This window comes from Callithrix jacchus, chromosome 13, assembly GCF_049354715.1.
Source record: "Callithrix jacchus isolate 240 chromosome 13, calJac240_pri, whole genome shotgun sequence".
Lineage (NCBI taxonomy): Eukaryota > Metazoa > Chordata > Mammalia > Primates > Cebidae > Callithrix > Callithrix jacchus.
The window spans coordinates 5,267,016-5,285,814 of NC_133514.1; the positions used below are offsets into that span (position 1 = coordinate 5,267,016).

The 18,799-nt window shown below is 44.3% G+C and overlaps 1 pseudogene; it reads right to left on the reverse strand.

Moving 5' to 3' along the window:
• Positions 1-10,650: 10,650 nt before the first annotated feature.
• LOC118147035 (U6 spliceosomal RNA) lies at positions 10,651-10,750 on the reverse strand (annotated as a pseudogene).
• Between the last annotated feature and the right edge of the window lie 8,049 nt (positions 10,751-18,799).

Below are 18,799 nucleotides of genomic sequence, written 5' to 3' on the forward strand. Positions count from 1 at the left end.
AGCCTCTCTCAGACTCTTGGCCTCAGGCCGTCCTCCTGCCTCAGCCTCCCAAAATGCTGTGATTACTGGTGTGAGCCACCACACCTGGCCAGCTGCTACTTTTATTATTAATATTCCACTCAATTAAAAATTATTTGGCATTGGCCGGGCGCAGTGGCTCACGCCTGTAATCCCAGCACTTTGGGAGGCCGAGGCGGATGGATCATGAGGTCAAGAGATCGAGACCATCCTGGTCAACACAGTGAAACCCCGTCTCTACTAAAAATACAAAAAATTAGCTGGGCACGTTGGCGCGTGCATGTAATCCCAGCTACTCAGGAGGCTGAGGCAGGAGAATTGCCTGAACCCAGGAGGTGGAGGTTGCGGTGAGCCGAGATCGCACCATTGCACTCCAGCCTGGGTAACAAGCAAAACTCCATCTCAAAAAAAAAAATTATTTGGCATAAAAACTATCATTTTCAAGGCTATGGAACAATATGTGTCCTACAGCATAATTTTAAAAACATATACACAGTCATCCCTCAGTATAAAGAGAAGATTAGTTCCAGCCCCACATCTCAGCATGTACCAAAATTCATGCATACTCACATTTCGCAGTCAGTCCTCTGGAACCCACGTAAAGAAAAAGTCCAAATATTGGTTGGACATAGTGGCAACCACCTATAGTCTGAGCCATTTGGGAAGCTGAGGTGGGAGGGTCACTTGGACCTCGGAGATTATGGCTGTAGTCAGCTGTGATAGCACCACTGCTCTCTAGCCTGGACAACAGAGCAAGACCCTGTCTCAGAAAGAGAAAAAAAAACAGGTTAGAAATTGTTATGAGGTCTGTTGGGGAAAGTCGCATATAAGCAGAGTATAAATTAATGAAGCAAATGGCGATAAATTAGTAGAACTGACTTTCTGAAGTTTCTGACACTAAAGGTAAGAAAAATGCAAAACACAGAGACAGAACCTAAAAAAAGAAATGAGTGAAGTATTCTACGTGTGTAATAGAATGACCCTGGCTGTGTTCGTGCAGCAGCAGCATGTCACGATATGATCATGACATGACATACCTTGGAGAGAAGTTACCAGATGAGGAAGCTGATAAGAATGATCAGAGGATCGACCTACCGATGGTGAAAGTCAAGTGATCCACGAAGAATCTCCATAACTGAGACCGGAAAAGTGGGAATATTACAGTGTGTGTTGAAGTTCCTGTACAACATTGTTCATTTGCCTTTTGTTTGTTTGTAAAAAACGTATCTACTACAAGTTTTTCTTGCTGTCAAAAGAATACGTGGGAATAAATCTTTACAATTGATTCTTCTGCTTTTTTTTTTAACTTTTATCTTCCTGCCATCATCCCACAGCTTTACTTTAGAAATTTCTATTTTTTCAGAAAATTGAACAAGTCCTCGTTGTGGTGAATCATACCTCTAGGATGGGAGGCAGAGGTGGAAGGGTCACTCGAGGCCAGGAGTTTGACACCCGCCTGACCAACAAAGTGAGACCCCATGTGTAAGAAAAAAAAAATTTTTTTTTGAGACGGAGTTTCGCTCTTGTTACCCAGGCTGGAGTGCAATGGTGCGATCTCGGCTCACCACAACCTTGGCTCACCACAACCTCCACCTCCTGGGTTCAGGCAATTCTCCTGCCTCAGCCTCCTGAGTAGCCGGGACTACAGGTGCGCGCCACCATGCCCAGCTAATTTTTTGTATTTTTAGTAGAGATGGGTTTTCACCATGTTGACCAGGATGGTCTCGATCTCTTGACCTCGTGATTCACCCGCGTCGGCCTCCCAAAGTGCTGGGATTACAGGTGTCAGCCACCGTCCCCAGCCTGAAAAAATTTAAAAATTAACCAGGTGTCATCATGTATACCTACGGTCCCAGCTACTCAGGAGGCTGAGGCAGGAGGATCCTTAGCCCAGGAGTTCAAGCCTGAAGTGAGCTGTGACCGCACCACTGTACTCCAGCCTAGGTGACAGAGGGAGAACTCATCTCATACAACAAAAAGAAAGAAAGAAAATAGATCAAGTAGCAAGTTGTATGTGGTTTACTCTGAATATTTCTAAACTAGAAGTTCTAAATCTTTTGGGGTCTAGCATCCCTTTACATTTTTTACCTTAATATAAGATCTCTAAGACTTTTTCTTTATATAAATAATTAAAGTTAAAAAATAGGAAAAAAATTTAAAAATGTTTTTATTCATTACATATTAACAATAAAATAATTACATGTTGATATAACTAATATAAAACAAAAATTTAAAAATATTTATTATTCATTACATATTAATAATAAAATTGGCTAGGCACGGTGGCTCATGTCTATAATCCAAGCTCTTTGAGAGGCCAAGGTGGGCAGATCACATGAGGTCAGGATTTCAAGACTAGCCCTCGGACATGGTGAAATCCTGTCTCTAGTAAAAACACAAAATTAGCCAGGTGTGGTGGCAGGCACCTGTAATCCCAGCTACTCGGGAGGCTGAGGCAGGATAATTGCTTAAACCCAGATGGTGGAGGTTGCAGTGAGCCAAGATCAGGCTACTGCACTCCAGCCTGGGTAACAAGAGTGAAACTCCATCTTAAATAATAATAATAATAAAACCATTCATTACATGTTGATATAATACTTTTTTTTTCTTGAAATAGTCTCACTCTTTCACTGAGGCTGGAGGGAAGCAGTGCATTCTCAGCTCACTGCACCCTCTGCTTCCCAGGTTCAAACCATTCTCCTGCCTCAGCCTCTGAGGTAGCTTGAATTACAGCTTGAATTACCACTACCATGTCTGGTTAATTTTTGTATTTTTTTTAGTAGAGACGGTGTTTTGCCATGTTGGCAAAGCTGGTCTTGAACCCCTGACCTCAGGGAATCCACCCGCCTCATTCTCCCAAAGTGTTGAAATTGCAGGCAAAAACCACCATGCCCATTCCAATTAATATATTTTTAAAAACCCTGATTAGTAAGGCAACAGCACTGGACAGGGGTCTCCTCATTTCCAGTGATAAAAATCCTACTGCCTGGCTCTGAAGTTACAAGGGCTGCAGAACCAAAGGGCTCTGACTTGAGATTTCACTATTTTATTTGTATCTCTATTTGCATCGTGAGACAAGGTCCTGCTCTGTCACTCAGGCTGGAGTGCAGTTGTGCACTTATTGCTCACTGCAGCCTCGACCTCCTGGGCTCATGCCATCTTCCTGCCTCAGCTCCCCAGTGCTGGTACTACAGTTGAGTGCCTCCATACCAGTTTTTGCAGAGTGAGGAGTCTTGCTATGTTGTCCAAACTGGCCTCAAGCTCTTGACCTCAAGAGATCTGCCCACCTCAACCTCCTGTGTAGCTGCGATTACAAGTACACATCATCATACCTAGCTATGTTTATTTTATTTTATTTTATTAAATTTTGAAAAATATTTTTGTAGCGAGTAGGTCTTGCTATGTTGTCCAGGCTGGTCTTGAACTCCTGTCCTTAAAAGATACTCCCATCTCTGCTTCCCAGACAGCTGGGACTAGAGGCATGAGCCACTGCATTGAGCCTGAAGAGATTTCTTTAATCTAGCATCCCATACTTGGTAAGATTGGGAAAGGCAGTAGTGTTTTTTTTTAAATGCTTAATAATTGAATAAGAATCAAAGTAAAGCTTGACCCCTGCCTTCTCTCACACCCCACGTCCAGTCTGTCAGGAAATTCGGTTGACTGTCTTCAGCATGTACTGCAGATCCCCACCCAGCAACTCCCTGGCCTCCTCCCCTACTTCTCTCCTCTGACCATCTCTCATCACTGCCATGACCCTGGTCAGGACCACTATCATCTCCTACCTGGATGCTGCCACAGCTTGGCCCCCATTCTTCTACCCAAATCTTTCCACATGGTTTCTGAACTAAACAGTCAGAGAAGGCTTTTAAATCGGGAGGCAAATCATGTCGCCTCTCTGCTCGGAAACCTTCCGCAGTTCCCATCTCAAAGTAAAAGCCAAAGATCCAGCAATAACCTCCCAGAACTTACAAGATATGTACTGATCCCCGCCCAGCAACTCCCTGGCTTCCTCCCCTAATTCTCTCCCTGTCTCCTTCTGCTCCACTGGCCTCCTTCCAGAGCCTCAGACACATCGAAGACACTATTCTGTTGTTTCTGAATACAATGCTCTTCCCTCAGCACCTTGGACAGCTCCTTCCCCTCCAACAAGTCTTTGCTCAGTTTTCACTTAGGAGGCCGCCCCTGACCAGTCTGTTTAACATTTCCATCTACCCCCATTCTCACCATGTTGATTTCTTCTTTCTTTCTTTTTCTTTTTCTTTTTTTTTGTTGGAGACAAGATTTCACTCTGTCACCAAGGCTGGAGTGGAGCAGTGCAATCACAGCTCACTGCAACCTCGAATTCCCAGGCTCAAGCAATCCTCCCACCTCAGTCTCCCTAGTAGCTGGAACTATAGGTGCATGCCATCATGATTGGCTTATTATTTTATTTCATTTTGAAATGGAGTTTCACTCTTCTTGCTCAGGCTGGAGGGCAGTGGTGCAATCCCAGCTCACTGCAACTTCCACCTCCCAGGTTCAAGTGAGTTTCCAGCTTCAGCCTCCCAAGAAGCTGGGATTATAGGTGTGTGCCACCATTCCTAGATAATTTTTGTATTTTTAGTAGAGATGGGGTTATGCCATGTTGGCCAGGCTGGTCTTGAACTTCTGACCTCAGGTGATCCACCCTCCTCAACCTCTCAAAGTGTTGGGAGCACAGGAGTGAGGCACTGCACCAGCCAGTCTTATTTTTTATAGAGACAGGGTCTCCTATGTTGCCCAGGCTGGTCTTGAACTCCTGGCCTCAAGTGATCTTCCTGCCTGGATTCCTAAAGTGCTGGGATTACCGGCATCAGCCACCATACCTGGCTTCATTTTCATTTCTTCTTGCTGCTGCCAAAAAACAACTCTACATTTAGTTGCTTAAAATACCACAAATCTGCTATCTCATAGTTCTTGGGGTCAGAAGCTCAAACTAGATCTATTAAGGCTAAAGTTAAGGTATCAGCAGGGCTGTATTCCTTCTAGAGGCTCTAAGGTCTTCCCTTCGCTTTTCCAGCTTCTAGAAGCCACCCCCATTCTTTGGATCATGGCCCCTAACTTCATCTTCAAAGCCAGAAGTGAAGCATCTTCAAATCTCCCTCTCTGACCTCTGCTTCCATCACCACATCTCCTATTCCAATTCTGATTCTCCTACCTTCTTTCTTTCATAAAGATCTTTGTGATTGCTGGGCATGGTGGCTCCCACCCATAATCCAAACACTTTGGGAGGTCAAGGTAGGAGGAATGCTTGAGGCCCAGAGTTTGAAACTAGCCTGAACAACATGGTGAGACTCCACCTCTACAAAAGCAAAAAATAAATATTAGCTGGACATGGTGGTGTGCATCTGTAGTCCCAGCTACTTGAGAGGCTGAGATGAGATAATGGCTTTAGCCCAGGAGTTTGAGATCCATCTGGGAGACATAACTAAATCTCATCTCTACACAAATGAGCTGGGCATGGGTGACGTGCATGTGTAGTCCCAGCTACTTGGAAGGCTGAGGTGGGAGATCGCTTGAGCTCAGAACGTCAAAATTATAGTGAGCTATGATCACATCACTGTGCTCCAGCCTGGATGACACAGGGAGATTCTGTCTCAAACAAAGAAAAGAAATACATATTTGGTCTCTGTCCCTGGTTCCTGGCACAGAGCTTCTAAAGCTTATAAAGGCCTCAGTGATAGAGGTGATAGGAGCATCTTTAGTTTTAATATTTGGTCTTGGTCCCAGCGTTCTAACACAAGACCCTCTAAGAACTTTGGGATCTCCAGCATGATAAGAACACATTTCAGGTTGTGGCTGAAATGACTGGGTGGCTGTTTGCTCCTAGATTTCTTCAGGAGGAGGGCTGATTGACAGAGGAAGCAACCACATGAGTAGAGGCTTGAAACTTTCAGCCTCACCCACTGAACTCCAGGAGGAAGTGGGGCTGGAGACTGACTTAATCACCAAAGGACAAAGATTTTATCCATCATGCTTGTGTAATAGAGACTCCATAAACACCCTGAACAACAGGGTTGGCAGAGCTTCTGGGTGGCGAAACACAGGATGTGCTGGGAGGGTGGCATGTTCAACAGAGGGCATGGAAGCTCTGTGCCCCTCCCCACTTACCTTCCCTTGGGCTTGCTTCTTTCTTTTCTTTTCTTTGTTTCATTTCTTTTCTTTGTTTCTTTCTTTCCTTCCTTCATTCCTTCATTCTTTCCTTCCTTCCCTCCCTCCCTCTTTCCCTCCTTCCTTCCTTCTTTCCCTCCTTCCCTCCCTCCCTCTTTCCCTCCTTCCTTCCTTCCCTCCTTCATTCCTTCTTTCCTTTCTTCCTTCCCTCCTTCCTTCTTCTCCTTTCCTTTTACCTTCCTTCCTTTTTTTTTTTTTTTTTGAGACAGTTTCGCTCTTGTTACCCAGGCTGGAGTGCAATGGCGCGATCTTGGCTCACCGCAACCTCCACCCCCTGGGTTCAGGCAATTCTCCTGCCTCAGCCTCCCGAGTAGCTGGGATTACAGACACGCGCCACCATGCCCAGCTAATTTTTTGTAATTTTTGGTAGAGACGTGGTTTCACCATGTTGACCAGGATGGTCCCGATCTGTTGACCTCGTGATCCACCCGCCTCGGCCTCCCAAAGTGCTGGGATTACAGGCTTGAGCACCGTGCCCGGCCTCCTTCCTTTCTTTCTTTTCTTCTTTTCTTTCTTTGATACAGGGTCTGGCTCTTTCGTCCAGGCTACAGTGCAGTGGCACAATCTCAGCTCACTGCAACCTAAGCTTCCCCAGTCTCCAGCTCAAGTCATCCTCACATCAGTTTCCCAGTAGCTGGAATTACAGGTGCACACCACCACACCTGGTTATTTATTTATTTATTTATTTATTTATTTATTTTCATTTCTTTTTTGGGGATGAAGTCTCACTCAGTAGCCCAGGCTGGAGTGCAGTGGCATGATCTCAGCTCATTGCAACCTCCGCATTCTGGGTTCAAGCGATTCCCCTGCCTAAGCCTCCTGAGTAGCTGAGATTACAGGCATGCACCACCACACTACAGAGACAGGGTTTCACCATATTGCCCAGGCTGATCTCAAACTCCTGAGTTTAAGAAATCCTCCCAACTCGACCTCCTAAACTGCTGGGATCACAGGTGTGAGCCACTGCATCCAGTATGCCATCTCTTTTATTGGCTGTTTCTGACATGTATCCTTTACAATGAACCAGTAATAGGAAATGAACTGACCAGATGTGGAGGCTCACATCTGTAATCCTGGCATTTTAAGTGACTGGGGTGGGAAGATCACTTGGGTCCAGGAATTTGTGGCCAGCCTGGGCAACAAAACAAGACCCCATCTCTACAAAAATTAAAAGAAATTAGCCACATGTGGTTGTGCAGGTGTGTAGTCTCAGCTACCAGGAAGGCTGAGGTGGGAGGACAACTTAAGCCCAGGAAGTGGAGGCTGCAGTGAGCTATGAGTGTACCACTGCACACTAGCCTGGGCAGCAAACTGAGACACTGTGTCTCAGGAAAATAGAAAACAAGCTGTTTTTCTGAGTTCTATAAGCTGTTCTAGCAAATAAATCCAACAAGGGGGTCTTGGAAACCCCCGATTTGTAACAGGTTGGTCAAAAGTACAGGTGAAAACCTGGTACTTGCCATTGGAATCTGAAGTGAGGGTAGTCTCATGGGACTGAGCCCCTAACCTGTAGGATCTGCACCAGCTCCAGGTAGTGTCAGAACAATGTTGTGAGATACTCAGTTAATATCCAGAGCACTGGAGAATCTGGTGTAGAAACTCCACACACACGTTCAGTCGGAAGTGTGTGACTAGAGAGAAAAACAGGCTTTTCTTTCACCTGCCTGCTTGACCACACAGCAGAAGCAACACATGGTGCTCATCCACAGAGCAAGCAGTAAACTCAAACCAGACCCTACGTCTGACTCAGTCTTAATATCCATGTGAGCTTCGGCAAAGCACTCACTAGCCCTACGTCTTCATCACTTCATTCATAAAATGGGGATAACTGTGGCACCTTCCTGCGATTTTGGGAGAATTCATGAAATATTATGCTTTACGTTATCGTGAACATGACACCTATTCCAAACTATTTGACAGGGACAGTGGTGGATGACAACATCAAAATATTAGAAACTGGAATGGGGTCTCTAGAGCAAAATTCCATACCGGAAAATTACTCTCTCCAAAGCATTCCTGCCACACTCAATTCCCCATTCCCTGAACAACGTGTGCTTTCTTAATTGTCCAGGTCGTTACAGAGCTGCTTTCCCTGCCGGGAACGCTCCATCCCATCCCAGCCTGCTCCCCATGCCTCCACCTCCCCCTTCCCTCCCCACTCTCATACAACTCTTCCTCATCTTTCGAAACCTGGCCTCAAGGCCACCTTATCTGGAAACTTCTCTCATTCTCCAGAAGAGCCCTCATTGCACTAGACACATGCACTATTATTTGATCATTTCTGAGATGCCATCTAAGTCTTTTTGTACCTGAATAACATGCTGCCCAGTCAGTCTCTTCCCAGACTCTGAAGTCTTTCATGGTAGATCCAGCTGGAAGTGACAAAAAGACATTCTTAAAAAATAAAAGAAGGAATGACATTGACATCAGTAGTTAGAAGTTTTAAATGGTATGTGTAAAGCAAACAAAATCCACGAGCTTCTAGGAAACATGTAGGAGGGAAGGTGCTGCTGGGAAATATGCTAAGGGGTTAATTTTTATTTTATTTTTTTGAGAAAGAATCTTGCTCTATTGCCTAGGCTGGACTGCAGTGGTACAATCACGGCTCACTGCAGCCTCAACCTCCAGGGCTTCAGTAATCTTCCAACCTAATTTTTATTTTATTTAAGAAACACAGTCTTACTGTTACTAAAGCTGGAGTGCAGTGGTGTGATCACAGCTTCCTGCAGCCTCAGCCTCTCAGCCTCCTAGGCTCAAGTGATCCTCCAGTCTCAGCTTCCCCAGTAGCTGGGACCACAGGTGTGCACTGCAACGTCCAGCTCATTTTATTTTAAATTTTTAGTAGAGACAAAGTGCCGCTATGTTGACCAGGCTGGTGGTGATCCCCTACCCTCAAGCGGTTCTCCCACCTCAGTCTTCCAAAGTGCTGGGATTGCAGGTGTGAGCTGCCACACCTGGCTGAGGGAGTTAATTTTTAATGATATAAAGAGCTCACAGAGAATATTAGAAGGAGCCTAAATGTCTACAGCAGCTGACTAGTAAACTGTGATACATCCATGTAATAAAACATTATGCAACTGTGAAGAAGATTAAGACAGATCAATAGGCATTTAAACAGATGTCCAGGAAATATGAAAATGAGAAGCGATATCCAGTTAGCCTGTATGTGTCTTGAGGAATATGACCAATTATTTCCTGAGGTAAGATTATGAGTCTAAAGAGTAAAGGAAAATTTTCACTTCTTTATTTAAAAGTATTTAATATTTTCATAATTTAACAGTAGGTTAAATAAATAGATCAAATTAGTAAAAGACACATGAACTCTATAAATAAACAGAAAAGACATGGACAGCCCAGCCATGGTGGCTCCTGCTTATAATACCAGTACTTGGGGAGGGGGCAGTGGGAGGATCGCTGGAGGCCAGGAATTCCAGACCAACCTGAAACATAGCAAGATCTCATCGCTACTAAAAATAAAAAAAGTTAGCCAGGCATGGTGGCAAGTACCTACACTCCCAGTCACTGAAATGGAAGTATCACCTGAGCCCCAGAGGTCAAGGCTGTGGTGATTCGGGACTACACACTATACTCGAGCCTGGGCTGCAGAGCGAGATTTGTTCTCAAAAAATAAAGGGGGACAATAAAGAAATAAACCTAGCCGGTACAGTAGCTCACGCCTGTGATCCCAGCACTTTGAGAGGCTGAGTCAGGTGGAAAACTTGAGGTCCAGAGTCTGAGACCAGCCTGACCAACACAGAGAAACCCTATCTCTACTAAAAATACAAAATTAGCCAGGTATGGTGGTACACACCTGTAATCCCAGGTACTCGGGAGACTGAGGCAGGAGAACGGCTGAAACACAAGAGGAGGAGGTTGTAGTGAGCAGAGATCAGGCCATTGCACTCCAGCCTGGGCGTCAAACTTCATCACACGCACACACAAAAGAAAAGCACGCAAGCTAATACGTTAATAGAAGAAAATATATTAAAATGTGACAAAAATAAAGTAATATGAAGTCTTTTATTTATTAAAAATAAACAAAAAATAACTTGTTAAGTTATAATACCCTGTGTCAGCAAAGGTGCGGTGAAAAGGACATTTTCTTATACTATTAGTGGTGTTTCAATTGTATACAAGCCTTCCAGGGTAAAGATTGGAAATTTAAAAAAAATAATAAAGTGGCTCACTATACTGCCTCTTGCAACTCCTGGCCTCAAGCAATCCTCCCACCTCAGCCTCCCAAAGCGCTGCAATTATAGGCCAATAGCCACCACGCCTGAAAGCTTGGCAATTTACATCGAGTGTAATAAGAATGCTAATGCCCTGTGACTCACAGTAATCTCATTTCTGGAAATATCACCTTTGGATATAATTCAACCTAAACAACAGGTCGTATGCACAAAAACAGTGGAAGTCTAGGAGTGGTATTTCTCTCTGTTTTAAAAACATATGGAACACTTCACAAATGTGCACGTCATTCTTGCACAGAGGCCATGCCAATCTCTCTATTGCTCCAGCTTTAGTATATGTGCTACTGAAGCAAGCATGAGTAATTTAAGATGGAATGGGTAAGTGAAAGAAGGAAGAGTTATGGGGAGCTTAAAATCTATGGTATTTATATGCACCTAATAACAGCTCAGTAAATATTAACTTCCACTTTTATTATTTTTACGGTAATTCCACTCAGTTAAAAATTGTCGTTAAAAATTACCACTGTCATGGAACATCATGTATTTAACAGTATAATTGTAAAAACAGATAGAGGCTGGGCGCAATGGCTCATGCTTATAATCACATCACTTGGGTCCAAGGTGGGTGGATCACCTGAGGTTGGGAGTTCAAGACCAGCCTGACCAACATGGAGAAACCCCATCTCTACTCACAATCTCGACTCACTGCAACCTCCAGCTCCTGGGTTCAAGCAATTCACCTGCCTTAGCCTCCCAAGTAGTGGGGATTGCAAGTACACACCACCATACTCAGCTAATTTTTGTATTTTTAGTAGAGATCAAATTTCACCATGTTGGCCATGCCGGTCTCAAATGCCTGACCTTGTGAACCACCTGCTTCAGCCTCCCAAAGGCTTCTGCTCTTTCTTATTTTGCCCACTTAATCTAAGAAAACTAAGCTAAAATAAAAATTTTAACCAAACTAAAATGAAACTCTCTAAGTGGTGTGGCTACTATACTCAAAAGACTTGGAAATTCCCTTGACCCAAAAATAACTATCTGGAAGCCAAAAATGACTATCTGGAAGTCAGCACCCTCAGAGTACATTTCAGATGCAAACTAGAATATGTCAGCATAAACTATTAAAGTCCATAGCCTTTGTTTCAGTAAAACTACATGCAACAAAACCATGGGCTTCATGCATGACTGATATTATAAGAGGCCACAGGTAGTAGAATTAAATATGACACCTTCGGCCGGGTGCAGTGGCTCATGCCTGTAATCCCAATACTTTGGGAGGCCAAAGCAGGCAGATGGTCTGAGGTCAGGAGTTCGAGACCAGCCTGGCCAACATGGTAAAACCCAGTCTCTTCTAAAAATACAAAAATTAGCCAGGCATGGTGGCAGATGCCTGTAATCTCAGCTACTTGGGAGGCTGAGGCAGAGGAATCACTTGAACCTAGCAGGCAAAGGTTGTAGTGAGCTGAGATTGTGCCACTACACTCCAGCTTGGGCAACAGAAAAAAATCCCTATCTCAATATATGTGTGGGATATATATATATATGGAGTTTCTACTGAATGTAAATGTAAAATGAAGTTTTCTGTGAATGTAAAATGTACATTTTATGTAAATGTAAAATGGAGTTTCTACTAAACTCCATTTAAGGCACCATATATCACAAACCAGATGGCAAAAAGTTAAATAAAGTTTAGCCTTTTCATGCCATCCAATTACATCTTAGTCAGTTCACAAACATGTTTTAGCAAATGCTGGAGGAGTTTTTCTCTCTTTAGGAGTCCTTTCTCACTTTACCCTGCTTAACAAAAGACCTCACACACTTAGAAAGAGGATGGAGACAGGCCAGCTTCAGGACATGCTGCACGAGGAGAACCAACTGTCCCAAAAAGAGAGGGCTCCACACCCCTCTGACAACTCGACAATAGACCAGCTACACACACGTGCCTGAAGTAAGGAAGTCCACCAAGGAAATGAACAGTTGGTGAGATCGAGACCTCCAACCCAAAGGGCCTGCCGCTGGTCCGACCATTCATCAAAAAGTCTGACTTTAAGTGGAGACACATTAGACTGTGACATGCAATAAAAGCACTGAAGCAGCAAAGGGTCTTGATTTGTGTTTCCTTTCCACCATACACAGCTCCAGTGAATGGAGGTGTGAGTGTGCCTGTGGTACTCCTGACACAGCTGCGGTAGTTCCCATTCACACGGGTCAACCTTTGGGATCTTCCACACATTGCAGGGTCCTCGTCCAGCTATGCTACATAGATGCCCAGATAAAAGCCCCTGTTTAAAAACTGGAGAGAAAATTGTCAAATCTGAAAGCCCATAAACTGTCTCAGCCGGGGGGAACACATGTAGGAAAGACGACAGAATCTGATGTCAGAAGCCTAATTTCAGGTTGACCCCCAGCTTTACGATTGTGAGTAATCAGCTTACTTTCTCTAGGCTCTGTTATTCTCACATCATTAATGAGAAGAGTGGACAGAATAGTCTCCCAGATCAATTTCAATCTTAACATCCTCTGACTTTATGATTAAAGAGTGATACTAATAAGGCTAAAATTGTGACTTAACCCCAATAGGAGCCTGCTGGGATTATGCTAAGCAAAACTATTCCACACAGATAGAGCCATTCTGACCATGTCCTTCCCTATACCATCTTTCATACCTTCCCACTGGTATGAGAAGGCCCTTCTACAGAAGATATTAACTGATTCAATAATAGGCTGATTTATCCATTCAACCAACAAATATTTACTGAGTACCTTCTAGGTATTTAGGGATATAACAGAACAAAACAGACAAAATCCCTTTCCTTATGGAGCTTACATTTTAGTGAAGGAGGGGGGGGAGCCAGACATCAAATAGAAAATATGAATTAAGAACATATTTTATGGAGGGCAGTGTTCGGATTCACTCAGGGTGGCTGGCAAAATATTAAGGGAAATATTAGGGAAGTCATAGATTATAGTCTCAAACATTTTGGAGAGCCAAAAAAGTTTTAATGAGCCAAGCTGAAGACAGCCAGTTCTTGCTTCAGAGCTTTAAGTCATAAGGTGAAGATTAAGATAATAAAAGCTCCCCCAGTTAAGTCTGTTTACCCCACATTCCTTTGTCTCTACTCTGTTTACTTATGTAAACTTTGTGCTAGATGGCCCTCTCAGGGGTGGTTGAAAAAGAATTACCCGTTAATGGTGTTTATTCTGGGTCCAAGAACCAAAGTTTTTATCATTTGTAAAACCAGTCTTTTAACCATGTGAATTATCCACAAGCATGTTGACTTAAAACCTCTGTTATTAGAGCTATACTGAATAAAATACAAGAAGGAACAAGGAGTTATAGTCAATTAGCTGCAATCACCCTCTAAAAGCAGCTGAGGACCCCTTAGCCCAACTCTTACACTGTATTCTGTATGTAAGAGCATACTTCCTTCATCTGTTACTAAGTCAAGGTCTGCAGGACTGACCTCCGCAAGCAGTGATCCATGTCTCAGAGCAGCCTGGAGGCTCTTGATAAAGTGACTTTTGAACCACAATCCACAGCAGTAAGAGAGTGAGCCATGCAGACATTAGGGGAAGAATGTTCCAGGCAGAGGAAACAAGGCCCAGAGACAGGACAGGGTGAAGCCTGCCTGGCATGCTAAAAGAAACACCATGAGCTCAGTGCGTATAAAGAGGAGTAAGAGCAGCAGAGCAGCAGGAAGCACAGTGAGACAGGTAGCGGGGGCAAGGTCATGTACAAAACAAAACCGCTGGAGAGTTTGAACAGAGGGGTAAACATGATCTTAATTCCACTGTAAAAGGATTATTCTAGTTGTTATATTGAAAGTAGACTGGCTGTGCATGGTGGCTCACTACTGTAATCCCAACATGTTGGGAGGCCAAGGCAGGCGGATCACTTGAGGACCGGAGTTCAAGACTATCCTGGCCAATATAGTGAAACACTGTCTCTAACAAAAATACAAAAAACTAGCTGGGCATGGTAGCTCATGCCTGTAATCCCAGCTACTAGGACAGCTGAGGAAGGACAATCACTTGAACTGGGGAGGTGGAAGTTGCAGTGAGCCTAGATCTATGCACTCCAGCCTTGGCAATAGAGCAAGACTTTGTCTAAAAAAGAAATAAAGAGAAAGAGAGTAGACTGAAGGAGGTAAGCATGGAGACAAGAAAACCAGTTACAATACTACTGAGATAATCCAGGTGAGAGATGATGGCAGATGAATGCAGGGTGGCAGCAGTGAGGCGTGAAGAGGGACAGAGTCTGGGATATATTCTGAAGTTGAATTAGAGGACGCTGGAGGATAGCATCATCTGGAAAATCCTGGGACTACTGCAGTATTGAATGAAGCTAAATGGCACTAAATTCCAACATCCACTGTGAAATCCTGGGAACAGAGATTTGTTCATCTCTGCCACCTAGTGTTCCACCCAGTACTTGGCACATAATGGAGATATAAAAAGTCTTCAATTCTTAAATGAATAAATGTGGAACTGAATATATTACAAAGCCAAAAGACCTGCAGTTTGATAGGTCATTAGGAGATCAAAAAGCATCTGGTACTAGATATATTTTACTAACAGAGGGTCCCCCTCCTTTGAGTCAACCTATTTCTTTTTTTTCTTTACAGAGTTTATCTCTATCACCCAGGCTGGCAGTGGCGTGATGTCAGCTCACTGCAACCTCTGCCTTCCAGGCTCAAGCAATTCTTGTGCCTCATCCTCCCAAGTAGCTGGTACTACAGGCATCTACCACCAGGCCCAGCTAATTTTTTTTGGTGTGTGTTTTAGTAGAGATGGGGTTTCACCATGTTGCTGAGGGTGGTCTCAAACTCCTAAGCTCAGGCAATCCACCCACCCTGGCCTCCCAAAGTGCTAGGATTGCAGGCAGGAGCCACCACAATCAGCCGGAATCTATTTCTTTTTATTAAAAAAATTCTCTTTATAACTTACTTTACAGTAGTAAGCTATGAAGCTGGCAAACAACCTCATTAATACAGTTGAGAATCTGAACAAAGTGGCGATTTCCCTGAGAGGCTGGATGTAGACACCAAACCTCGTACCCTCTCAGCAACTCCCATCTAAAATACAGGGATAAATGTTACACGAGGAGTGAGCTCACGTTCTTATAAATAGTAAATAATGAACCAGGCATGGTGATTAACACCTGTAATCCCAGCACTTTGGGAGGCCAAGGTGGACAGATCACCTGAGGTCAGGAGTTTGAGACCAGCCTGGCCAACATGGTGATACCCCATCTCTACTAAAAATCCAAAAACTAGCCACGTGTGGTGGTGGGTGCCTGTCGTTTCAGCTACGTGGGAGGCTGAGGCAGGAGAATCACTTAAACCAGAGTGGCAGAGATTGCAGTGAGCCAAGATGATGCCACTGAACTCCAGGGCAACAGAGCGAGACTCTGTCTCAAAAATAAAATAAAATAAAATAATAAAAATAAAAAATAAAGACACATAGAATGTCACTTACATGAGCAGGTGTTCAGGGCTGGTGTGGAGGAGTTGGGGATGAGGAGGAAAGTGGACTTGGAGCCAATGGAGGCCAACTGGAGGTACTGGATGAGGAAAGGAGGGAACGAGGAAAAGAGACAGGGTGAAGGGAGTGGAAGATTCGCCTCAGTGTGGAGGTCACCTCTGATTGCTGACAAAGGCAGTGGAAATGTTGGGGAAGGTCTGAAAACATTGCCAGAGGTTGCTGGTTTCAGAAAATCTTGTAACATTTCCCTTACTTTAAAGGAAGGCTTAGCATCTCAGGGGTTTAGTATGAGTTGTTTTTTCCCCATGGATTTCAGAGTAGTTGAAACATTCAGCCACAGAAAATAACTCCGGAATGAAACCCATTTGGACACTACCAATAAAGACATCGGACTCTCCTCCTCTGAGGTGAAGCACGTCTACTCGCTCGCTGCTCGGCCTCCTCTTTTGCCTACCCTCATCTCCTTTTCCAGCATCTGCTCCTCCCAGGTAGGACTTCACACTCTCCTCACAGAGCCAGGTGTTACCTTCCACTCTTGGAGGCTCTATCACGTCCCTGTCTTCACCACATTCTCATGTGTGACAGCTATGTTTCACCAAGCTGAGGACAGGGTATACCCATGGTGGGTTTAAGCAGACAATTCTGATGGCCACAAAATTCTTTTGCCATGTGGTCTGTGATTTGAAGTGTCCTGTCCAGAAACAAATTCATGGTCCACTGGCAGGTCAGGTAAGGTTATGTTAGAGTGAGGAATCAATCACCAAGCACCTTTAATTCCTTCCAAGATCTTTTCTAAATGGGAGAAGGTCAACAGCTGTTAGTGATGGCAAAACTGGAGATTCTCCTTCTGATGACAGCTGCTGCACTCTGGTGACGATGGCAGGCCTGGCACTGCTCCAGCACCCAACCCTTGCAGTGTCTTCTATGGCACTGGCATATGCTTTATATAGTACAGGCTTCACATTCTCAGTTTCCGCAGTCACTGTCACAACTGCTCATAACAAAAGCGGTGACCGCCCTCATCACAACCTCGAATCTGAGCTTTGTCTTGAGAATGAAGCCTTCTACAGGTTTCCTCATGTTTAAACTCATCCACACTCGAGATCTACCTCCAGGAATATTTTCTTTTTCTATGACTTCCCTTAGCAAAACATATGTAAGTTTGAATCTTCAATTCTTCACCAATACTTTGATTCTTGGGCTAAATCAAAAGCGTGCTGAGGGCTGGGTGCTATGGCTCATACCTGTAATCCCAGTACTTTGGAAGGCTGAGGCATATGGATCACAAAGTCAGGAGTTCAAGACCAGCCTGACCAACATGATGAAACCCGTCTCTTCCAAAATGCAAAAATTAGCTAGGCGTGTGGTGTGAGCCTTAATCTCAGCTACTCAGGAGTCTGAGGCAGGAGAACTGCTTCAATCTGGAAGGCAAGGATTGCAGGGAGCCACAATCATGCCACTGCACTCCAGTCTGGGTGACAAAGAAAGACTCTGTTTCAAAAAAAAGCTGAGGAGGTTAACTTATGAGTTAAGCACTGAGTTTTGTCTTTTCCACTGCAGGACCGCTGGACCAGGATAATTTTCTTACTCTACTACAGAAGTTCTCAACCCCTTTCCAGGCCATAATCCAAACAAAAGCTATTTGGCACATTGACTGACCTTCACTAATTTCCCCAAGGTACTATGAGAGCTGAAGGAGCAGTATTTTAGGACACATCCATTAACCCAACTTGAGAACACTAATTCACTTAAATATTCATGAAAATGATTAACTGTGCCAATTTGTAAACACTTAATAGACACAAAATTCACACTTGATTCCCAACAATTATTTACTGAAAATGTGTAAGTTTACACTACATGGTCATTTATTGCTTCTTGGCAACGTAAGTTCCTAATGTAGTAGATGATCTTGAAATTGTGGTCACTTACTCTGACAATGCACAATGGTGAACAAAAAGATGAGAAAGAAAGAAAGGTACACTTAGAGCTCTAATAAAGAAAACAGGCCAAGCACGGTGGCTCACGCATGTAATCCTAACACTTTGGGAGGCCGACACGGGAGGATGCTCTGTGGACAGGGTTCCGGGGCCAGACTGGCCAACATGGCATAACCCTATCTCTACTAAAAATACAAAAATTATCTGGACGTGGTGGCACATGCCTGTAATCCCAGCTACTGGGAAGGTTGAGGCAGGATAATCGCTTGAACCCAGGAGGTGGATGTTGCAGTGAGCTGAGATTGTGCCACTGTACTCCAGCCTGGGCAACAGAGTGAGACAAAGAAAGAAAAGAAAGAGAAAAGGGGAAGGGGAGGATCCAAGATGGCAGAATAGAAACAGCTCCAGAGTGCAGTTCCTAGCAAGAACAACTCAGAGGGTGACTGCCCACCACATATACAAATGAATTTTCACTGCCCACAGACCAGGATATTCCCGGACTGAAAAGTGCCATGAGTTTTCAGCATAATGGCTTCAGCCAGTGCTGGGTTGTCACATAGAAACTCACACAAACCTGGGTGCCCATTACATCTGGCACCTGGAATGCCTGGAAGACAGAGTCACCCATTCAACTGAAAGGGAGGGGCAAAGACAGGGAGCCAGGTGATCTGGCTCGGCGGGCACCACCCCACAAAACAAGCAATCTGAAATGCTCTGGATTGAGAGTTTGGCAGCAGCGCAGCTGGACCCAGGATGGTCCAGCTCAGTGGGGGAAAGGGCAACCATCACTACTGAGGCACCACCACTACCGAGACAGTTCACATAGCAACTGGGTAGAGCCTGTGGCACTCAGCAACACCTCTGTTGGCATACTGTGACTAGACTACTCCCTGCAGGGCAGGGCATCTATGAAAAAAGGAAGCAGCATGACAGGAACTTATAAATAAAGCCAACCTTCCTAGGACAGAACACCTGGGA